Source organism: Dermacentor albipictus, chromosome 3 (genome assembly GCF_038994185.2).
Source record: "Dermacentor albipictus isolate Rhodes 1998 colony chromosome 3, USDA_Dalb.pri_finalv2, whole genome shotgun sequence".
NCBI classification, from domain to species: Eukaryota; Metazoa; Arthropoda; class Arachnida; order Ixodida; family Ixodidae; genus Dermacentor; species Dermacentor albipictus.
The window spans coordinates 185,896,588-185,921,491 of record NC_091823.1 but is presented as its reverse complement, the minus strand read 5'-3'; the positions used below and the strand labels follow the sequence as shown (position 1 = coordinate 185,921,491).

General features: G+C 48.0%; 1 long non-coding RNA gene across 1 annotated transcript; it reads right to left on the bottom strand.

Annotated features, from left to right (window-relative positions):
• Positions 1-11,731: 11,731 nt before the first annotated feature.
• LOC139057050 (uncharacterized) lies at positions 11,732-13,667 on the bottom strand. The gene is made up of 2 exons (XR_011512549.1): positions 13,114-13,667; positions 11,732-13,049 (listed from the first exon to the last, which is right to left on the bottom strand). It is a non-coding gene; the product is annotated as an uncharacterized lncRNA (long non-coding RNA).
• Between the last annotated feature and the right edge of the window lie 11,237 nt (positions 13,668-24,904).

The window sequence follows — 24,904 nt, the reverse complement described above, 5'->3', positions numbered from 1 at the left end:
AGTTCTTTTGACCCTCGCTCGTCTGATCTGCAGTGCTCGTTTCAAGTAGCGGCAAGACACACACTGCGTACCTGCAAGAAAAGTGCATTGAATTGAGTTCCCACGGAGCCAAAAAATCAATGAACGCAACATAAAATGAGTTGCAAATTAGGCAAAATGGACAGCATAATTACCTCTTTCAGCGACCTGACCCAGGCAATTGCTGCTGAAGTACATTTGCTCGAGGGTCACTATGTGGGATTTAAGGTTCTTCGTAAAATACCTTTCTTCATAATCTTCAAGTCGCATTACTCCAGTGCAAACACTCATGGAATCAGTTGCTCTCAGCACATCTTCTGCTTCCCCGCTTGTTTGCAATGTGCTTTCTTTTAGCAGAATTCCTCTCACAAACACTTTGTAGTAACTGTGCGTCTGTGACTGAAAGAACATTACCACTTTTTCTGAGCACACCTCATTTCTTGATGTCAACACAGACGTGCAGTACACGACACCGTCGTGTCCAGGAAACCTGTGCTTGGTCCACTGCTCCGACGGTACCTGAAGACTGTCAAATAACAGCATGGGTTCCTGCTGACCCAGTGGGCATGAAAATTCTGCATCGGCGTCCGGCTCCACGCCTGCTTCCGTCGAGGAGGCCGCGCCTTGCTCAGCAATCGTTGCAGCGCTTGTGTAGGACACCGTCGTATCACTGTTCGAGCACGGTCTGCGCTTCGCCGGAGACGCGCAACTCTCTGACTTCCTTTTACGAGCAGGCCTCTCTTTCACAGCTTTTTTCGTCAAATACGCGGGTAGGTTTGGAAGAATGGTTGGCACAGCATCACTGCTAAGCAGTGGCTTACCACGTGGGATCCGCACTTCCTTGCCACCACTGATGTGTACATAGTCGCGAATTACGTAGCGCGGCTCAAAATGTAGTTCGCACACGGCATTTGTGTCTTCGAGAGGCTTGTCCGCTCGATGGAGGTTTTTTTCCCACAGTCTTCGAAGTGCTTGATCCTTGGGCACGCTGAATAACGACGGCTTTGGGGCACCTTTTACATGTACAAAGCCCGTTTTACAGCCGGGCGCAAAACAGTGGTTCAAACGGCGTGGTGCCATTTCACACGCAATAGCGACGCACGATATACTTCCCTACGATGATTTCTTATAAACATTAGAATTGGTAATGTAAACTTCGGAACACATGAAAGAAAGCACAGCGGAGGCAGCGGCGCGCAAAGCCAGGAAGGCAGCGCCTGAGGCAGCGGAGGTTTACATTGACGACGACGACAGCGCCTCCGCGCGGGTCCCCGGGAAAACATAAAAATGTTCACATTTCCGGCGACGCGGGAGCGCACGCCGCCACCGGAGAGTCAGCTCACTACCCAATGGTCTAGTTCACTTTAGCCGAAGCGAACTGAAAACGAGTTTAAATTCCCTCGTACGCTACGGTCCTCATTTAGTGGCGAGATTTTCCCGCTTCGAGTGTTTCCTTTACAACGCTTGAAAGCACTACAATAGGTAGTGGCTGCCTTGGAAGGCGCGCAACATGCAGTGCCAACAACGCAGTGCCGGACGTACGCAACGGAGCCCGGTGTCAGCCTTATTCACACGTAGCCGCAGGACAAGAAGCTGCGTGAAGCTTGGCTCGCGAAACATAAAACCGACAAACACTCATCGGCTACAACTAGGGTATGCAGCAAGAACAGACGCGAGGAAGATTTCTGCCACGGCACCGGGTCTGCGATGTTCAGAGACACTCGCCCGAGTCCGCTGCCCGACTAATGTCATGACGGTTTGGTGTATGAACTTGTCGATGCTATAGATACTGGCAAGTTCACTGTAGTAGAAAGGAAGTGGTATGAAGCACATAAAAAAAAAGCGTGGCATATGGTCATGTTTCTGTTAAGAATTACTACACTGGATTACAAAAAAGAAGCAGCGGGAAATCGCGCGCTGAGAACACCGATAAGCATACAGTGGGACGCAACTCGAGAAATAATATTGAAACGTCCAAGAATTTAGAAGAAAAAAAAAAGATTGAATCATCGCGACGGCACATCACAGTCTCCGTAGGCGTCGAAGTCTCTACAATTAAATTATTTTTTAACAGCTCTGGTCGCGCCCACGCAACATTGGTTGCTTGTATATTGTCAAATGCTCATATTCTGCGGCCTAAAGCTCATGGCACGGTGCGAAAACGCACCATGCCATGAGACGCGCAATCAGTCGCTGCGAATCTGTGCGATCGTTGCATTGAGGCTTCATTCTATTACGCTCCATGTTGTTATACAAACACTATAAAGCATATCTGACATAGTTTGCTCTCAGCGTTTCAAGAAGCCGGTTCGGGAGACTCCATCGCGGCGACCGCGCGCAGTGGCGTTCACTGTACGTAACCGGTAAAGAGATAGCGTCTGTAAACGATTCTGTGCTTTCAGTTTGACCAAGATTATTACTTAGACAGTAAAAAACTTCTCTCGTCTCGAAAGTACTTACAGAAATGTCAGGGAGAGCTCGCGCGTGGTGTTTTCAGTGAGCGCTGGCAGCAAAACCTATTAGCCCCGAGAATTAGGAGTGGCGCCCTCTCGCGAGTGACGTCATGGCCAGGACGCCGCTCGCTCCGGCTCGCTCGGCTGCCGCGCGCGCTCGTTCCCTTCGTGTATGCTTGGGGGATGGGTGGCTCGAGCCGTACGTATTGAAGAATACGTCGGCTTCTTTCAGCTGCCATACCTTAACCACAGTTTCTTCTTCAAAAGCGTGTGAGTCGAGAAACTTTGTGGCTTGGATATCGCAAGCTAAGTAGCGTTAAAGGGGTCTACTAGGTTTTGCAATGCATATATGCGCCGTGTCTATCGGTAAATTTTGACTAAAAAAAGAAAATCTGCAAATTCAACGCGCGAAGTTGTGTATGATGCTTCGCTAAACACTTAACATTTCTTTAGTATTTAGCTATGAGAGGCATTGCATTTTACGTGGAAGAAAATTTGGTAATTGGCGTCAACATGTTATCTGATTTTAGAAAGGCACTGCCCAGCGAAGCTCTCATCATGATTCCTATTACTCTGGTGTGTTGTTCTATTCAAATATGGCCATTCATTAATGCGTAAAAAAATAGTTAGGCGCGCATTTCTTATGAAAAAGTTTGCTGCTACTTTCATCCCCCTCTGAAACAGGCCTCCAAAAAACGAATTGCTAATGGCTGCTAACACGACGGCGCGTCATGTAGAGTATTTACATAGTTAATTCACAAACACCATAGTAGCAATCACCTGAGAGAAAAGTTTTGTTGTTAAGATCGAGAGCCACTCAATTGAAAGTGATGAAATGTTTCATAGTGGCCCTCAGTAGCATTTATCGACAATATGGCAAACCCCCGATCACGTAACGGTAGCAATCGACTGTCCGTATGGCGAGGCACGCTATGTTCGCAAAACCCATCAGTTCACTACAACTTCGAATTAAAACCATAAAGCATTTTTTTTACAGCGCCAACTGGAATGGCTAAAGTATTCTCGAGCTACTACACCGCAGCTTACATTTCCTGTATACAAAAGGAAAATTCAAGCACCTTCTGTCTGCCCATGTCTCGATCCAGCGTTATTCAATTATACAAACGGATAACTATTCGCTTCGTCGGTACATAAAAGAGAACCTTGCAGGCAAATTAACTTTGCTCCAATACAATCGCAAACATTCATAAAGAAAGCACCACAAGCCTTGCATATACTTTCACTTGATTTCTGACGCTCCACCGGGGGAATTTCGATATCTTCAATGTCCCATACTACTAATCATTGACGCTTCGACTTCTTTCTGGCTGCAGCTATGCGGTCCAGTAGCATACTTCACTAAAAAAATTGGGCCGAGCAGCCTGCGTCAGTTCGCCAAACAGATTCGTCATGTATATTCCTCAAGCTGCAAGCACCAGTAAATTTCTCAAGTGAGTTTGATTTGATTTATTAATTTCCATTTACACACACACATGTACAGAGGAGTGGTAAGTGGAGGTGGATGAGGGAAAAAAGTCGCACAGACGCGGCTTGAGGTAACCTCACCCCCTTAGGTACAATATGGCTGCACGGGGTAACACATCAAGAGCCATATAAATTACATTTATATAGTGGCCATAAAACATTGCACTTATACAATATATGAAAGAACAGTGAAATATTTCCACAATAACAATGCAAAACACACTGCGGCATTGAAATAAATAAATGATATACACTTGGTAATATAGACAAAAAAAGAGGAACTTAACTTACATTATTAATCATTAACAAACGCGCCCTAAAGAGGTGAGTTGAACGTGTAGCACGGAAAAGGAAATATATATTGGTACATGCCTATTTGTACTCTGTAAATAGCTGTAAGCCTTCATTAACTTTACTTCAAATTTCCGCCGCTTAAAAAAAATAAACACGTGAAGAACCGCCTAATGTTGACAAGCAGTTAAAGAAGCAAGTGAGGCGTGTAGAATCTAAGCTCCAGTATTAGTTAAGTCCCCGTGCTACTGCCGAGCGTTTCTGTGAGGAAATGCAAAAATTCGATATTATACCATGAGCTACTCGTCGTGAGCAAACCTATTTTAGCGGAACAAAATCAACGTAACTGCTGTAGAAGTCATATATAGCCAGCTTTGTGACATACTTGTTGCACCGAGGCAGGTATGGTATCATAACTGGATTCCTATAGGCTATGCTTTTGCGATTGTCTATCCGCGCATGAAAAACCCGCAATGGGCTGGTCTGCGTCGCTTCGGCTGGCACTGTAGCGTTGTTGCCTTCGAGAGCTGCATTGTTGTCTAAGAAATTAGCTCTTTGAATAAATGTTCGCAAAGGAAGACGTCGTAAAAATATATTTGAGACGACCACCATAAGTATACAAGCAGAGAGAACGAGGGCGAACAAACGAAAACACCGCAGAAAGCGCCCGGACAACGCCCGAACTGTCGCAGACGACAGGCGCGAGTCCGTGCCCTGACGTCACGCGAGCGGCGCTCGCAGCGCCGCCCGTGTTCGTTCTCGGGGCTAATAAGGAGCGCGCCACGTGATCCCTCATACTAAACCAGCGAGGCGCTTCCGATAGATGGCGACTCCGTAACTCTTCGCCGCCAATAGTGTACGCACCTTACGTCATGTCTCCTGTCGCAGTACCAGCACGGATACGCCGAACAAGTGTACTGGCAGGCCTTCAGAGCTATTGCGCGCGTGGTTGTAGCGATCTGAGCCCTGGTTTCGCCCACATAGAGCTCGCCGTATATGAGCTAAACATCGTAACAGCCGTGATTAGTAATACGCGCTCCTTCATTAATGGCCCTTGCGCAAAAGCACCTCATAATCGCTACGAATCTGCACCACGTAGCCATTATCAGTGTCACTGTACAGCTTTCCAAGGGTCTACTGCTATGAAATTGCATGACGACCATTTTTCTGTAGCATACATTTGTTCCGTATTCATCCGCAGGGCGTAGTGTTTTGCCAGTGTGGCTGTACAGCTTTCACAGCGATCTACGGCTCAGATTGCATGGCGACGCAAGTTTTAGTACTTTCACATACACAGTACAAAACGTTCCATTCCCATGAATCTTCAAGTGTGTTGTATGCTCTGTTACATTAAGAACTAATTCATTGGCACGGCAGTTGAATTCAGAAATTGTTTCCTTTCCCGCGATTCCCCTGAAGTGTGTGGTATGCTCAATGACACTAATGAACAATGCATCAGCACGACGTAATGCTTTGCCGATAAAGTCATCCGAGAAGACACCTCACTTCCAAACGCATCCACCTGCGACTATAAAAATTTAATATGCTACCGTCGCAACAAAATAGCAACAAACTCACTTTGGACACGGCTTCTTCGCCTTGCCGGCCACGCATTCTGTCGATTGTTTTGCCAGCTCGGCTAGGGACGAACGGAGCTAACAACTTTCTTCTCCGTAGTACTTAGGCGAAGATAAATCTGAAGGACCGAAAGTCCCCACATTTCTCTCGCGCAACCACTGCTCCTCGCGCATGCGTAGAAAGAACGGAGAAATCCAATTGCTATGGGTAGCTTGTCCTCTAGAGTCGGTATAGTAACCCTATGCCTGCATACCGCGCGTAGGATCGTTCCGGAGGCCACGTTAGTTCGCCGTGGTCACGTGAGGCGCGTCTGGCGGGTGACGTGTGCGGCTGCTTCCGGCGCAGACGCAAAAAACCTAGTAGCGCAAATGCAAGATCTCCACGCCGCCGCGCATAGCCATGCGGTGCAACCTCCGCGCCTAACGCCGTATGCACTCAGACGCGGTGCGGCGCGTGCGGCCGCGCGCGTCTAAGGTCCCTCTATTAGCCCCGAGAATTAGGAGTGGCGCCCTCTCGTGAGTGACGTCACGGCCAGGCCGCCGCTCGCTCCGGCTCGCTCGGCTGCCGCGCGCGCTCGTTCCCTTCGTGTATGCTTGGGGTATGGGTGGCTCGAGCCGTACGTATTGAAGAATACGTCGGCTTCTTTCAGCTGCCATACCATAACCACAGTTTCTTCTTCAAAAGCGTGTGAGTCGAGAAACTTTGCGGCTTGGACATCGCAAGCTAAGTAGCGTTAAAGGGGTCTACAAGGTTTTGCAATGCATATATATGCGCCGTGTCTATCGGTAAATTTTGACTAAAAAAAGAATATCTGCAAATTCAACGCGCGAAGTTGTGTATGATGCTTCGCTAAACATTTAACATTCCCTTAATATTTAGCTATGAGAGGCATTGCATTTTACGTGGAAGAAAAATTTGGTAATTGGCGTCAACATGTTATCTGATTTTAGAAAGACACTGCCCAGCGAAGCTCTCATCATGATTCCTATTACTCTGGTGTGTTGTTCTATTCAAATATGGCCATTCATTAATGCGTAAAAAAAATAGTTAGGCGCGCATTTCTTATGAAAAAGTTTGCTGCTACTTTCATCCCCCTCTGAAACAGGCCTCCAAAAAACGAATTGCTCATGGCTGCTAACACGACGGCGCGTCATGTAGAGTATTTACATAGTTAATTCACAAACACCATAGTAGCAATCACCTGAGAGAAAAGTTTCGTTGTTAAGATCGAGAGCCACTCAATTGAAAGTGATGAAATGTTTTATAGTGGCCCTCAGTAGCCTTTATCGACAATATGGCACACCCCTGATCACGTAACGGTAGCAATCGACTGTCCGTATGGCGAGGCACGATATCTTCGCGAAACCCATCAGTTCACTACAACTTCGAATTAAAACCATAAAGCATGTTTTTTACAGCGCCAACTGGAATGGCTAAAGTATTCTCGAGCTACTACACCGCAGCTTAGATTTCCTGTATACAAAAGGAAAATTCAAGCACCTTCTGTCTGCCCATGTCTCGATCCAGCGTTATTCAATTATACAAACGGATAACTATTCGCTTCGTCGGTACATAAAAGAGAACCTTGCAGGCAAATTAAGTTTGCTCCAATGGGGAACCAGCGCTGGATAGGCGGCGCGTCGAAAAGAGTGCGTTGCACGCCGCCCTGGCGACGAGACGCGGCATATTCCAGCCTCCCGACCAGACGACACACACGTGCGCGGCCGTATTATAGTTCGTATATTTCCGTTTTCGCGCCGCTTCAAATGGACAGTTTTCGTGAAGAAGCTAGCGCCATCAAGTGAAGAAATGACGAAAGAAGCTTTTTAAGCTTTATATGTTTTTCACAGTGTGTCGCGGCGAGCACGTGCGTTTCTTTAACGGTTGCGCCTAGCTGCCTCGCAAATCTAGCAATTACGGCTCCGGTCGTGCTGCGCTATGGTTTCGGAAGTATTAGTTGGCCTGAAGACATTCCATATTTCTCTAGCTAGACATAAGAAATTCTAATGTCACTTCGCCACAGCAGTCAATGAAGAAGAGAGAGTAAAACACCTTTATTAATAATATTTGAATGGCGAGAGCAGTGTGGGAGGAACCCTCAGTCCAGGGTCCCTAAGATGATTCGGGCGATGTTTCGAGCCCGTTGTATCACTGCTCGGAGGACCTAGGGAGGTCCGTCGCGGAGGGCATCGTCCCACAGCTCTTTGTTGCGTAGGGGGTAAAGGAGAGTTGGCAAGGGAGGAAAGAGGTTTGCAGTGCACTCAATCGTGACTTGGAAGATTGTGGGCGAGCTACCACAGCCAGGGCAACGATCTGCATAACAGTGTGGGTAGAATTTATTGAGAGAGACGAGATTAGGAAAAGTTGCGGTTTGTAACTGGCATAATGCCACTGCTTCCTCCCACGAGAAGGACGGCGGTGGTGCGGCGTGGGTGCGACGAATGCGTGTATAATGACGGAGTATGTCTTTATAACGGAGCAAGGGATCCCCCCGCTCTGAACTAGTCGCCTCACCACGCCGAGTCGCCCGGAGGGAAATTTCTTGGGCAACCGCATGTGCGCGTTCGTTACCCGGCAGCGAGGTATGACCAGCGGTCCAGAGTAAGTGAATGCGAGGAGCTGTGGTTGGTGTATTTTGCGGGATCTGTTTGAGAATTTGGTGTGCCGCTCTCGGGATGCCATGTCTTGATAGGAATGCCCGGCATGCCTGTTGCGAGTCCGTCAATATATACACTTCCTCAGGAACACGGATGGCGAATCGAATTGCAAGAGCAACACCGAGAATTTCTCCGTAAGCGGCATTTGTTCCGCGCATTGCAGCAGAGTCTCTCAGGGATTCGGTGCCATCCAAAACTACCGAGGTATAGCCCTCTTGAGTGCGTGATGTGTCCGTGTATAAAGTGTGTGTTTCCGGGATGTTTGGAAGCATGCGGCCAATGTATCGTACACGGGCTTTCCGCCGCCTTTTGTCATGCTCGGGGTGCATATATTACGTGGCAATGGAGAAGAAAGCTTTATCGCATCAGCTGACTCGCACAAGCAAAGGTTTGAGTGCTCCGCTGCTGGATCCGTAACAACGCTGGCTACATTTAGAATTAATTACATAAATTTACCGGTTGCATCTCAACTCCGAGTCCTCATCCGCATGCGCATTTTAAAAAAACACATAGGCAGCTTAGTCGCGCGTCCGCCGGCAGTACGCGCACACAACTCGTATTACAAGGCAGCTTCCCTCCCACATAATTCTTGGCAATGAATGGATAATATTTACCTTTCGTATCTTTCGCTTGGTGCGGTGGCGTTGGAAGGGGCTTGGCGGTGGTATTACGAAGGAAAAATGGTTGGTACATATGCCGGATGGTGCATGCTATTGCTCATTTTGTTTCCGACGAAATGCCCACTGCAGATTCTGCTGTTTGCTACTGTCTGTCACGGCTTACCGTCTTAACTATCGAATAAACCAAGCAAACACACGAAATTCGATTTAGAGACCAGCGTGCGTCCGCTTGACCGCGCGACAAGACGGGAACTTACTCCGATCGCCTGACTGCTTGGATCCAACGCCGCCTCTATTCTTGTTCGCAGGGTTTAGATGGAGAGACGCAGTAGGATACATCCTCCCTCATCCCGACGTAGTTGTGGTACTTGTATACGCAACACTATCGTCGGCGTCCTTTTGTTTTCCTTCCACTTTCAGAGCACGCAACGCCACTACCATGCAATTTTCGACCGCGGGGGAGGCTACATTGTGCACGTTCTGACCGCCAGGGCGGCGCTGCAGGCGTCGTGAAAACTCCAGCGCTGGTTCCCCATCCAATCGCAAACATTCATAAAGAAAGCACCACAAGCCTTGCATATACTTTCACTTGATTTCTGACCCTCCACCGGGGGAATGTCGATATCTTCAATATGTCCCATACTAGTAATCATTGACGCTTCGACTTCTTTCTGGCTGCAGCTATGCGGTCCAGCAGGCATACTTCACTAGAAAAATTGGGCCGGGCAGCCTGTGTCAGTTCGCCAAACAGATTCGTCATGTATATTCCTCAAGCAGCAAGCACCAGTAAATTTCTCAAGTGAGTTTGATTTGATTTATTAATTTCCATTTACACACACACATGTACAGAGGAGTGGTAAGTGGAGGTGGATGAGGGAAAAAAGTCGCACAGACGCGGCTTGAGGTAACCTCACCCCCTTAGGTACAATATGGCTGCATGGGGTAACACATCAAGCGCCATATAAATTACATTTATATAGTGACCATAAAGCATTGCAGTTATACAATATATGAAAGAAAAGTGAAATATTTCCACAATAACAATGCAAAACACACTGCCGCATTGAAATAAATAAATGATATACACTTGGTAATATAGACAAAAAAAAGAGGAACATAACTTACATTATTAATCATTAACAAACGCGCCCTAAAGAGGTGAGTTGAACGTGTAACACGGAAAAGGAAATATATATTGGTACATTCCTATTTGTACTCTGTAAATAGCTGTAAGCCTTCATTAACTTTACTTCAAATTTCCGCCGCTTAAAAAAAGTAAACACGTGAAGAACCGCCTAATGTTGACAGGCAGTTAAAGAAGCAAGTGAGGCGTGTAGAATTTAAGCTCCAGTATTAGTTAAGTCCCCGTTCTACTGCCGAGCGTTTCTGTGAGGAAATGCAAAAATTCGATATTATACCATAACTACTCGTCGTGAGCAAACCTATTTTAGCGGAATAAAATCAATGTAACTGCTGTAGAAGTCATATATAGCCAGCTTTGTGACATACTTGTTGCACCGCGGCAGGTATGGTATCATAACTGGATTCCTATAGGCTATGCTTTTGCGATTGTCTATCCGCGCATGAAAAACCCGCAGTGGCTGGTCTGCGTCGCTTCGGCTGGCACTGTAGCGTTGCCTTCGAGAGCTGCATTGTTGTCTAAGAAATTAGCACTTTGAATAAATGTTCGCAAAGGAAGACGTCGTAAGAATATATTTGAGACGACCACCGTAAGTATACTAGCAGAGAGAACGAGGGCGAACAAACGAAAACACCGCAGAAAGCGCCCGGACAACGCCCGAACTGTAGCAGACGACAGGCGCGAGTCCGTGCCCTGACGTCACGCGAGCGGCGCTCGCAGCGCCCCTGTAGTTCGTTCTCGGTGCTAATAACACGGGGGAAGGAAACTAAAGGGCCCCTGAAACGGTTCGGACAAATTTTGTAGGCGCGTAGGGTACAGCTTAAGTAGAACATTCGCACCACAATTTAAGTGAAGCGTTACGTATTAATGGAGCTGCAAGCGATTAGAAGTTACCCTCCTCCCTAGCTATGCTTTTCCTCCTCAACTCGCTCGCCGAGCGAGCGGCGCTAAGCTCCGCCTTCACTGGTTCAGCGTCACGATGCGACGTCACATCGCTCACTTCCGGTTGTTTAGGAGCACGCCCCCTCCCGCGCGAGACCTTTCCGCTAGCCGCTTCCCAAGTAACCACGGATATCCGGGCGACGTCCGACGGACGTCCTTTCTGGATATTCGGGATGTCCGTGGGATATCAATGAATGTCCGACGTACGTCCGAGGGACGTCCCTGGGGAATCCAAAGGTAATCGCTTTGGCATCCGTAGCACGTCCGACGCGGACATCCAGCATGGACATTCAGGGGACGTTCAGGATATATATATATATATATATATATATATATATATGTGTGTGTGTGTGTGTGTGTGTGTGTGTGTGTGTGTGTGTGTGTGTGTGTCTTCCCGGGGATATTCCAGATATACACATGCCTTGAAGCGACAGTAGTGGCCGGGACACATTCAAGCACCGGACCATTATATATACATATATTACATCGGTCTAATGCTTGAATGCATTCTTGTTTTAAATAAACGAGAAATGAACTTACACCAACTTCCAAATACAATTAAACGTTTATTGTCACCTTATACATATACATAAAAAGACCAATAAGCAGATATATGCGTACTGTTCAAAGAACAAATAAATACACGGATAAAGAAGAAAACTTGCAATTTCAATAGCACAACACAAGGTAGAGAACAGCAGAACAAAAAATACTTATTGCCCACCCTGCTTTGACATTTGTGTTTGCAGCATGGAATAAAAAGAAAGAGCAAAAATACATCAATTAGCATTATTAAGCAGCGAAAGCAACAGAAATGACATGAAGGAATTAATCTTGACTACATCACTTCACTAGCACTCTGCGACCGACACGGGCACAAAAAATGACATTAACTGGCTAATGCCTTAAACTTTAATGTCATTCGCGGGGTGCCACACGGACATGCTTAATGGTATTGCAGCTTAAATGTTATTCGCGACGTAGTGCGTTCTCGTAAGTCAACTTGCCGTCAAATGCGTACTCTCGTTCCCAATGTCTCCACATTCTGACGTAGCTAAACGAACTATTAGTGAAGAACAATCAATATATTCTTCACTTTCTTTAAACAATAGCTCTTTCTCGTGGCGTAGTGCGTTCTTACAATTATTAAAACTCACTTGGCCATCGAATGCGTACTCTCGTTTACAATGTCCCCGCCGTGGCCGTAGTGACCATATTCTCACGATATTAAACAAACTTGTAGATAAAAACAACTAATATATTCTTCACTTTTTTAAAAGGAGCTTTTTATTTTTCGTAGAGATCAGCAGGCGATCTTGCTGCTACTGACGGCTACAGCTCTGATCATGAGCGCATTAGCCAGGAGAAGCTCTTTGCCAGGAGAATCAAAAGGGCGCCAATGAAGAGTCCGCGGTAGCTAAAGAAAAATGTAGACTCCGGGGTCCTGCTTACCAGAAAACCCGCATTGACTTGTGCGTACACCTCTCCTAAGGGATCCTGTTCCGTTCTCACAGCGAAGTGAACCATCCGAAGCGTCACGTAGAGTATATCCATCAGGGAAACAAGGCACATTGTCCTTAGTGAGCGTAGTGTCACAACCACCGTCCTGAACTTCCGATGTCGCCTCGGTGCAGCGACCAACATCACAAGGCGTACAAATGTTTGCAGGGACAGCCCGACCGCACATGTTAATGCATGCGTGCGGGGTATACGCGCCACTGCACAGTTCTAGACTTGCGAATTCTCGAGCTGTTGACTGCTGGCTGCCGGTGCGAGATCCGAAGTCCTCGAATATCGTCTTTGTTTCCAGCGACGCTCTTTTTTCGCGCGTGCGGCTTCTCCCGCAGTCTAGGCATCCTGGCACCTGTGAAGAAAACACATTTCAATACCCAAACGAATTAAAAAAGAAATCGATGTAGCTGTCATACCTTGGTAGCTGAGTAGGAGACTTCGGCAGGCACGGAAGGTGACAAACGCTGCTCCGCTGCCCTAAAACGATCGCAGAATGAAAAAATGGCGTGGCGACGATGGCTAGAGCTTGGATTGGATTGGATGACTGCAGCGTTCTGCTTTGCCAAGGTTCTAACACTTCCACGTGCATCTACGCAAACATAAATAGGTTTTTTAAATATTCTATTATTACACAGTTAAATATTTACTTATTCTGGGAATATTCGGTATCTGATTTTCGAGTTTTTTTAGTTTCTGCTAAAGCTGTCGGCGCCAGAATAACATAGCCTTTGAGATTACTGTCAATGCATGGCGGCTCTGACGCATTATAGCTTTCGTAATCGCTTTCAACGCATGCAGCCACCAAAAGCGTAGCCTTTGAGATTTGTTTTTGTTACCTATAATGATATTATTGTATGCACAATTGAACACTGCAGACAACTTCCTGTTTTAAGAAACCAGCCAAAAACAGGCGCACACAGGAAACATACGAGAAGACAGGAAAGAGGCTGGAAGAGGCCTGTCTTGTGTATGTTTCCTGTGTCCGTCTTTTTTTTTTGCTGGTTTTTTTCTTAATACAATGCACCAACTAGCCCAACAACGTGTTTTACTTCCTGTTCCAATGATAAACCTGAACCTACATGTTAGGAGGTCAGGACCAAAACTCTATGATCAGGAACTTTTCATAATGAGGGGTAACTTGAGTGCTTGGCTCTAGGTCGAATAAGTGGCTTCAAATGGGCGCTTATATATTCTGCTAGTCATCCACAAGCATTTTTTTTTAAAGCAAACTACAAATTGTTTGTATGACCTACCGATAGAAAAAAATCGTATTTTAATACTGCGATGTTAAAGTGGGCAGAATTTATATCAAGTTGGAAATATATTTATTTTGCTTTGAAAAAAAGAATGAACTGTGTCCGATAGAGAACAAAAATAAACAGATATAATATGAACAAACTAAAATTTCCGGCAATATATTTATCCTAGTTTATATATAACTCACTAGTGTATATCCTGGGCATGCCTATTTATGGACAGCCAGCGGACGTTCAAAATGGGATGTCCCATGGACATCCCGGTGGGATGTCCTTCGAACATCCAAACAGGATATGGACTTTTCATGTACGTCCCACGGACGTCCGTGTTGGATATCCGGATGGATGGACGTTGGGACTTATGGTGGACGTCCCACGGATATCCGTGGTTACTTGGGTTGGCCGTCGACCGAGAGCTATCGAAGCAGCGTGCGTTGCGAGCACTCTGCCGTAGCGCCGAACGTGTCCGGTACTCCGCTAAAAACAGGCAAGCTGGTCATTTCGGCAAATGACTGGAGGCATAAACTCAAGCTGATGAAGGAACTTTAGCGTAGACGTACGTGAGCAGCCTGATCGGTCTGCACGTTCCAGACCCTTGCTGGCGCAGCGCTTAACCACTCAAACAAAGCGCTAATATTGCTCTAACCAAGTGTAAAGCATTTTAAACATTTATAAATCAACGTGTTGACGATTACACTCCTGCGAAAAATACACACCAGCAGCAAAGAATACACTTCGTTGTTGCTACTGTGTGTGGTTGAGCTCTGTGCCACCAGGTGGCTGCACCGTGCAGACCGTTCACATTTGCCCTTCTGCTCATCTCGTGGGTCATCCCGGCACTGTCAAGCGGCCAGACCCTGTCCCCTTGCGCTTGCGTTTGCCCTAATACTGGACTCGCGGTTTGCAGGTCGCTAGGTTTGCAGTCCACAAGGCAACAAAGTCGAATCATAGTGCTCGCGAAAAGACTGAGACCGACTCTGACCGCGGAGCTCTCGTCAAAATGGAGTACGTTGTAACACAAGCAGACGACACTTGCTGTGTGACGGAAGTGCTGAAGTGTACTAAAAAACTATTCTTGTGTATTCTCTTTAAGTTATTTTCTTTTTACAAAAACAAAGTAACTAACATTCCAACTATTACGAGCATCATTTGTTCACCATAAAGTTGGAAAAATTATCGACCACGCGCCCTCGTCAGCCAATCAGATAGCTCGCCCATGTGACGTAATATGGGTTATTTGCATCATATGGGTAGGGGCGGCTTAAAATTCCGCCGAGCAGTGCGCTGCGATCGGCAGCGATGGGTATTTTTAAAACCTCATAATAAATTACACGCTTTACGCAGAGCACTTAGATGCATCAATTAATGATCAGAAGAACGTACTCTAACGACTCAGTACGTTTGTAGAAAATCGCCAAAATCGTTTCAGGGTCCCTTTAAAGGGACCCTGAAACGATTTTGGCGACTACCCGTCCGACTACCCGAAACGATTTTGGCCGCCCCTACCCATATGATGCAAATAACCCATATTACGTCACATGGGCGAGCTATCTGATTGGCTGACCAGGGCGCGTGGTCGATAATTTTTCCAACTTTATGGTGAACAAATGATGCTCGTAATAGTTGGAATGTTAGTTACTTTGTTTTTGTAAAAAGAAAATAACTTAAAGAGAATACACAAGAATAGATTTTTAGTACACTTCAGCACTTCCGGCACACAGCAAGTGTCGTCTGCTTGTGTTACAACGTACTCCATTTTGACGAGAGCTCCGCGGTCAGAGTCGGTCTCCGTCTTTTCGCGAGCACTATGATTCGACTTTGTTGCCTTGTAGACTGCAAACCTAGCGACCTGCAAACCGCGAGTCCAGTATTAGGGCAAACGCAATCGCAAGGGGACAGGGTCTGGCCGCTTGACTGTGCCGGGATGAGCCACGAGATGAGCAGAAGGGCAAATGTGAACGGTCTGCACGGTGCAGCCACCTGGTGGCACAGAGCTCAACCATACACAGTAGCAGCAACGAAGTGTATTCTTTGCTGCTGGTGTGTATTTTTCGCAGGAGTGTAATCATCAACACGTTGATTTATAAATGTTTAAAATGCTTTACACTTGGTTAGAGCAATATTAGCGCTTTGTTTGACTGGTTAAGCGCTGCGCCAGCAAGAGTCTGGACCGTGCAGACCGATCAGGCTGCTCACGTACGTCTACGCTAAAGTTCCTTCATCAGCTTGAGTTTATGCCTCCAGACATTTGCCGAAATGACCAGCTTGCCTGTTTTTAGCGGAGTACCGGACACGTTCAGCGCTACGACAGAATGCTTGCAACGCGCGCTGCTTCGATAGCTCTCGGTCGACGGCCAAGCGGCTAGCGGAGAGGTCTCGCGCGGGAGGGGGCGTGCTCCTAAACAACCGGAAGTGAGCGATGTGACGTCGCATCGTGACGCTGAACCAGTGAAGGCGGAGCTTAGCGCCGCTCGCTCGGCGAGCGAGTTGAGGAGGAAAAGCATAGCTAGGGAGGAGGGTAATTTCTAATCGCTTGCAGCTACATTAATACGTAACGCTTCACTTCAATTGTGGTGTGAATGTTCTACTTAAGCTGTACCCTACGCGCCTACAAAATTTGTCCGAACCGTTTCAGGGGCTCTTTAACTAAAGAGAGGCCCTACCCCCTCCGCGCGCTAGGAGAAAAGTGTGGCGGAAATGACGTAATACGTTCTCATTTTTTTGCTGCTTTTTATTTTTTTTTGCTCTATGGCCACGCCTTTTGGGTCACAATGGCGGTGTTGTTATGGTTTTGAGCGCTCACACGTGTTGCTCTGGTAGGTTTCGTGCCGTGGCAAAGGCGCTGTGTGCGCGGGTTTGCGTTAGTCACCGTGTCTTGTTGCGCTGTGTTACCTGCACCGTGCTCTGCCGGATGTTGCGCGAGCGCGCGCGCTCCGCGCGCGAAACCACGCGCAGCGCGGCGTGGTTTCGCGAAAGGTGTAAACAGTAGGGGAGGGCGGCACAAAAGGCGGAGCATCGCCATGAGCAAGGCCAACTTCCGGCTTCACTTTTGCTTCACAAAGAGTGACGTCAGGGCCTCTCCTTAGTTTCCTTCCTCCGTGCTCTATAATTTTCAAGGTAGCGCCATCTGCCGCGCGCGCCACCTAGGAAGTTCCTGTAGCAGACGATGCCCACGCTAAACCACGGCGCCGCGGCATTCGTGAGGTGAAAAAATATCTGCATACGCGCGGAAATAAAACCTTCTGGTGCCTGACTGTGACGAAAAACGAAAGAAGGACTGGAACTGCTAAATTTAGTCCTTTAATTTCAAATAAGTGCTCCAAGAAAATAGCTCAAGAGAGCGTAATGAGGGCTTGATCGCCTCGATTCCGCGTGTTTACATTTCGTTCGTTTGCACTCAATCGCCGCGCGAGCCTTGGTGATTGCTTACGCTTAATCCCGTATGCTCTGTGAAATCTCTTGCATGTAAGTGTGCTGCGTACACATAGCGGTTGCATTGAACGAAGGAGTCGTGTAAAAATGAAGGCTGACAGTCGCTTGGACCGGAAAACTTTCGGCATAACGTCGCTAAAACGTGCGATTCTCAAAGCGCGCGACCCTCACGGCAACTAAACATCCTGTGTGTTTGTGGAAACGAGTGCGCCAACAGTCTTCTTGTCGCTGAGTGTGTCTGTCATGTAGCGATTACACGACGACTGCTGTGTCTTGTGGTTCAATGCTACGAGCCAGTGCAACTGTCGTGACATGATGAAGAGGTGGTGTGGATCGTGTCAGCGTGTTTCCTCGATCGTGTTCGGGCCGCCAGCGCGATCTGATCTCGCGGCACACCAACATCGAGCGTAGTGTGTGCGCGTGTGTGAATGTGGTTGACTGTTCTCGTGAACCGTGCGACGTCGCCGCGTAAACTCGAATCATGACGCGCATTGTTGTGTTTATCCCTTTTCGCCTCCGTGCACCGCTAAATCCCCGTAAGAATTAGAGGGCCCTTATACGAAACGCACGCGGATTGACCCAGCTATTACTGCACTGTGTTTTGCTGGCAATCCGCGTATCACTTGTGGCGTTTTTCTTATTTGCAGTTGTGCGTTTTTCATCAGTAAAATGGCATTGCCGATTACTGAAACATCTTCGAGTGCAAGGGAAACTTGGAAGGAACGAGCTCGCAGCTGTATGTAATGTCCTCAAGCTGTATGTAATGACCTCAAGCCAGACTTGAGGTCCATCGACAAAAAGTATTTAGCGTTGCAGAGCCGATCCAATCCGTCGCCTATCCGTGGGACGGGGTGTACGTCCTTCTTCGTAATCTTGTTCAGACGACGATAATCGACGCAGAAACGTAGGGCTCCGTCCTTTTTCTTCACCAGGACAACAGGGGATGCCCACGGGCTTTTCGACGGCTGGATGATGTCGTCGCGCAGCATTTCGTCGACTTGTTCTCTTATAGCTTCACGTTCTCGCGGCGAAACTCGGTAAGGGCTCTGGCGAAGTGGTCGAGCGTACTCCTCGGTGATTACGCGATGCTTGGCGACTGGTGTTTGTCGAAGCCTCGATGACGTCGAAAAGCAGCTTTTGTATCGCCGGTGCAGACTTCTGAGCTGCTGTTGCTTAATCACGGGGAGACTTGGATTAATGTCGTAGTCTGGTTTGGCAACCATGGTCGTCGGGGGAGATGCGGCGGAATCCGAGAGGACAAACGCATTGCTGTTTTCCAGAATTTCCTCGATGTATGCGATCGTCGTGCCCTTGTTGATGTGCTTGAACTCCTGGCTGAAGTTTGTCAGCAACACCTTCGTGTTTCCTCTGTGCAGTCGAGCGATCCCTCTTGCGGCGCAAATTTCACGGTCTAGCAGTAGACGTTGGTCGCCTTCGATGACACCTTCTACGTCAGCGGGTGTTTCGGTGCCGACCGAAATAACAATGCTGGAGCGAGGCGGGATGCTCACTTGATCTTCGAGCACACTCAAGGCGTGGTGACCATGAGGGTTCTCCGACGGTATCGCATGGTCTTCCGACAGAGTTATTGACTTCGACTTCAGGTCGATGACTGCGCCGTGTTGGTTGAGGAAGTCCATACCGAGAATGACGTCTCGTGAACACTGTTGGAGGATAACGAAGGTGACAGGGTAAGTCCGGTCGTGAATGGTAATTCTTGCCGTGCACATTCCAGTCGGCGTTATGAGGTGTCCTTCGGCGGTACGAATTTGAGGGCCTTCCCACGTAGTCTTAACTTTCTTCAACTGGGCGGCGATGTGTCCACTCATGACGGAGTAATCAGCCCCTGTGTCGACTAAGGCGGTGACTGCGTGGCCGTCGAGAAGCACGTCGAGGTCGGTGGCTCTTTGTCTTGCATTACAGTTCGGTCTTGGCGTCGGATCACGACTGCGTCGCGTTGACCTGTGGCTGGTATGTGACATCGTCAGGTCGTCTTTCGTCGTCGCATTCTGTCCTTCCAGACTTCGTCGGGACGGCGGCGTGTTGTTATGTCGTCGAGGTAGTTTCTACGGCGTCTTCGTCGGCGGCAGAGGATCTTCGACAGTTCGACGGACAGCAACCGCACCTCCATCGGTTGCTGCTTTTAGTTTTCCGGATATGGGCTCGCTGACCGGCCCCGAGCTGGGCCAGTGTATGGTCGGCGCTGCGGCGACAAGTAGCGGCCTGGTGATGGTGAACGCGACGGTCGTAGAGAGCTCCACTGAGTAGCCGCGAGGTAGTCAGCGATATCGCGAGGGCGTTCGCCTTGCTGCGGGCGCGGAGCGTTGACGGCGAAACCTCGCAGTCCCATTTCCCGGTATGGACATCGTCGGTAGACGTGACCCGCTTCCCCGCAATGGTAGCAGAGCGGGCGGTGGTCAGGAGCGCGCCAAAAGTCGGTCTTCCTCGGATAGCTCCGCTGGGCGACGGGTGGGCGCGCTGTCGGCGGCGGCGGCGGACGACGGAATTGCGTCGTTGCAGGGCCCTGGCGTGGTCGCGGAGGGGGACGGCGTGCGACGGCGGCGTATGTCATCGCTTCTGGCTGGGGCTGCGGTAATTGTGGTTGCAGCTCGGGAACTCCAAGTGATCGGTGCACCTCTTCTTTCACGATGTCGGCGATCGAAGCCACTTGGGGCTGCGACAAAGGCAGGACCTTGCGCAGTTCTTCGCGCACAATGGCCCTGATGGTCTCCTGAAGGTTGTCGGAATCCACTCCTTGGATGACGTACTGCGGCGTGAGCCCCTGGCGGTTATATTGCCGGGTGCGCATCTCCAGAGTTTTCTCAATCGTCGATGCCTCTGCAGAAAACTCAGCTACGGTCTTCGGCGGGTTGCGGATAAGTCCTGCGAAAAGTTCTTGCTTGACACCCCGCATCAGCAAGCGGACGTTTTTCTCCTCTGGCATTTCTGGGTCGGCATGCCGGAAAAGACGGGCCATCTCCTCCGTGAAGATCGCGATCGTCTCGTTTGGCAGCTGCGCTCTGGTTTCTATAGTAGTGCTTGGGCTCGCTCTTTTCGTACGACGCTTGTAAACGTTTGCAAGAAGCCGCTTCGGAACAGGTCCCACGTCGTTAAGGTGGCTTCCCGATTCTCGAACCAGGTCCTGGCGGCGTCTTCCAGTGCGAAATAGACATGCCGCAGCTTGTCGTCGCTGTCCCAACTGTTAAACGTAGCGACCCTCTCATACGTCTCAAGCCAGGTTTCCGGGTCCTCGATTGTTGATCCGCGGAACGTCGGAGGTTCCCTGGGTTGCTGCAGCACGATGGGGGACGCTGGGGCTGCCATTGGGGTTGCCTTGTCCACAATCTTCTTGGTCTTCTCAGGTAGAAGTTCGTGCTCCGGGGGCAGCTGTTGAAGACGGCGGCTTGCTCGATGCTCCGGGACTACGTTGGTGTTCTCTTTGCGGTCCGGGCTTGGATCACGGCTTGTCGGGGGCGTCCGGTACATGAACGAAAAGCACCTCCACCAGATGTCACGTGGTCGTGACGTCAAAGAACAGAGTAGCAATACTGTGAAAGGCAAAAACTAGCTTTTATTGGGCGAACCTGTGCCCACAAAACACGCTACACTTAAAGCACAACGAGAGCGGCGAACACAGTCGGCGATCATCATAAATCTGATAAGCGGGTCAAGCGCGTCTGCTTTTATACAGCAGTCGTCGAATGTTCCAGACTAATCGTTGGGATCCGCATGCCTTCTACAAAGTTCTACATCATTCGCGTCAAGCGATGATATCAGATAACACAAGGTTCGGTGACAACAGACAGCGGATAGAAGCATCGACAACTTTCCAGAAACTTCGGATAAATGCAGGCGCGTCCCGCGCTGTGCGATAACATTTGCTAGGCGGCAAAACGTGTCGCCCGATAAAGATAAGTACACGTGTCAATATACTGTATTACGTTTTATTATTTGACGGCCAGTGGCTGTGGCTATGCAGTATTTGTTTTTAAAAACAGAGTAATGCAGGCACTTAGCAATATATTTATTCACATATGCAATGCACAAAATACGATTAGGATATTGGAAATTACATTTTGGACATGTTGTAAAGCGCAGTTAACAACGCGCGCACAAACACAGGAAAGTGTAAAATTAGAATTCGCTGCTGAATTTTATTTTTTTATCGCACGTAAGGCAATGCGGATATTTGTCAGCGAGTTAATGCGTTTCTGCCCCACTATTTACTTGCATGCTAGGTCATACTGCACTTGCTAAGTCAACGGGCTCGTAATGCACTAAAATCAGTAATCTCTACAAACTTCGGCCGTCAACATTCATGCGGGCGAATGAAATAATACTGCAGCTCTGCACACACAGGTGTATACTTTCTCTCGCACCTTCGTATCGCTGTACGTTACTTTCCTCGCATAGTCGTGCAGTTACCGATGGTTCAGTATTTCCGTCCATTTCTATGCAACCAGAATTACCTTCTGGTTAGGTTTTGTTTGCTGCGCGGGATGCAAAATAACTTCTTGTCGTCCTCCGTCTGATCTCGGCACCCATCCGCACAGCAACAAGGCATTTCGGTCCTTCGCATCCTAGGTCATGCCGATCTATGCAGCGGGCTCACAGCGAACTAAAATAAATAATCTCCACAAACTTCGGCCCTCAACATTCATGCACGCGAGTGAAATACTATCACCACTCGACACACGCACGTGTATACTTTCTATGGCACCTTTGTATCGTTGTATGTTACTTGCCTCGCATAGTCGTGCTGTTACCGACGGTACAAAGTCCATCCGTGCAATTCTGTGTAACCATACTTTTCGTCTGGTTAGGTTCTGGTTGCCGCGCGTGATGCAAAATAACTTCTTGCCATCCTTCGTCCGGTTTCGGCACCCAACCGCACAGCAACAAGGCATTTCGGACCTCCCGGAACGAAATTATCGCAGCGATGTGCAAAGCACAACAGGCGAAACGCGCGCTCTTCGCCCGGCGCGCAGGAGCTTTCATGGCGGCAAAGGGGCGGAGCAAGGTCACATGTCACCGATCAGCCTATCGCAGGCGTTGTCGGCTGGATCAAAGCCTGGCGGTACCTTTAAATGATTGAGGGACTTTACGCGCGTCTGGTTGGAGCTTGAGGCATATGTAGGGCCTTCTGGGCCGTACTTATCGGCGACAAGGTAGCCTTGCTGCCTGCGGGAATATCTGACAGCTATGCCGAATGCTCGGTTGCGGTAGTCGGAAGTTTAAATCACCCCTATCCGGATTTTTTTCTTTTTTCTTACATTCTCCAGTGCACTACATCTGCAGGCTTGGAGTGACGCCAGACACCGCGAAAGATGCCGAGAGCGAGTGGGGCTATACTAATCCAGGTACAACCAAATTAGCAAGGCCCACTAAGCTTGAACAAAGACGCTCCCTCAACAGAACAGGAATTGGCCTCCCTGGTGCAGTATTCGGCCACAACCTCCCTAATGATCTCTTCAATCAACCAATGGCCCTCAGTCCCCAGCGGCTGCGGAGCACCTGACCAAGGCGGCGGTCAGACCTGCAACGCAGCAGAGGGTTCTAAGAATCTCTGGGTCCAGACAGGCCGCCAATGGAAACTGACCCTTGCAACGTTGAACACCAGAACCCTCTCGAGTGAGGCTAGCTTAGCAGGACCCTTCGAAGAACTATCAGAATTGTTCGGGATATTATCGGCCTTAGTGAGATCAGAAGAGCTGGTGCGGCTTACACATTGCTGAATAATGGCCATGTCCTCTGCTATAGAGGTCTCCCGGGTAAGAAGCAATACGGGGGAGGATTCCTAATCCACAAGGACATAGCGGGCAACATTGACGAATTCTACTGCATCAACGAGAGGGTAGCAGCAGTCATAATCAAACTCCATAAGAGGTACAGATTAAAGGTAGTACAAACCTACGCTCCAACGTCCAGTCATGACGATGAGGAAGTAGATCAGTTTTATGGAGATGTTGAATTAGCGATGACAAAAGTTCCAAACGGGGTAGGCAGTATGGGTAACTTCAATGGGTGACTTCAATGCAAAAGTGGGGAAAAGAGCAGGTGGGTGAACAGGCAATTGGCAACTACGGTGTTGATTCTAGAAACTCTAGAGGTAAGATGCTGGTAGAATTTGCAGAAAGGAATGAGCTGAGAATAATGAACACCTTTTTCAGTAAACGTAGCAACAGAAAATGGACCTGGAAAAGCCGTAATGGTGAAGCAAGAAATGAAATTGATTTCATATTTTCTGCCTATCCCAGCATAATGCAGGATGTAGAAGAGATAGGTAGGGTAAAGTAGTATTCATAGGTTAGCGAGGGCCAGAATTCACCTCAATTTCAACAGAGAAAAGTGGTCAAGAAAGAACAGGTCAGCTTGAGGCAGTAAGGGTAAAAACAAACTAATTTAGGCTGGTACTTGCAAACAAATATGCAGCCTTAGAACAGAGAGATGATGTTGATGACATAGAGGTAATGAATGAAACCGTAACGAGGCTGGCTTCAGAGGCCGCAATTGAAGTGGGAGGCAAAGCACCAGGCAACCAGTAGGGAAGCTCTCCCAAGTAACAAAGGACCTAATAAAAAAACGACAAAGAATGAAAGTGTCCAACTCAAGAGATAAGATAGAATTCACGGAACTGTCAAAACTGATCAACAAAGCCAAAATAAGTGATATTAGAAACTATATCGTGAGAAAGACTCACGAAGCCGTAACAAATGGACGCAGCCTGAAATCAGTGAGAAGGAAACTTGGCATAGGACAAACCAAGATGTATGCACCGAAAGATAAGCAGGGTAATATCATCAGCAATCTCGAAAGTATAGTAAAAGCAGCGGAAAAATTCTATGCCGAACTTTACAGTACCTAGAGGACTCAGGAGTGCTCTATTGGAAACAATAATGAAGAGTATACAGAAACGCCTCCTAGAACTAGAGATGAGGTCAGAAGGCCCTTGCAAGGCATGAAACCGGGAAAAGCGGCAGGAAAGGTTGGAATAACAATTGATTTAATCAATGATGGAGGAGACATAATGTAGGAAAACTGGCGGCTCTCTATACGAAGTGTCTATCGACTGCAAGGGTCCCAGAAAATGGGAAGAATGTAAACAATATACTAACCCACAGAAAGGGCGACGTTAAAGAACTCAAAAATTATAGGCCCATTAGCTTACTCCTAGTATTATATAAAATATTTACCAAAATAATCTCCAATAGAATAAGGGCAACATAGGACTTTAGTCAAACAATGGGGCAGGCTGGCTTCAGGAAAGGATACTCTGCAATGGATCACATATATGTCATTAATGAGGTTATGGAGAAATCCGCAGAGTACAATCAGCCTCTCTATATGGCCTTCATAGATTACGAAAAAGCATTTGATTCAGTAAAGATACCAGCTGTCATAGAGGTATTGCGCAATTAAGGAGTACAGACCGTTTACGTAAATACCCTGGGAAATATCTACAGAGATTCCACAGCCACCTTAATTCTACACAAAAAAAGTAGGAAGATACTAAATAAAG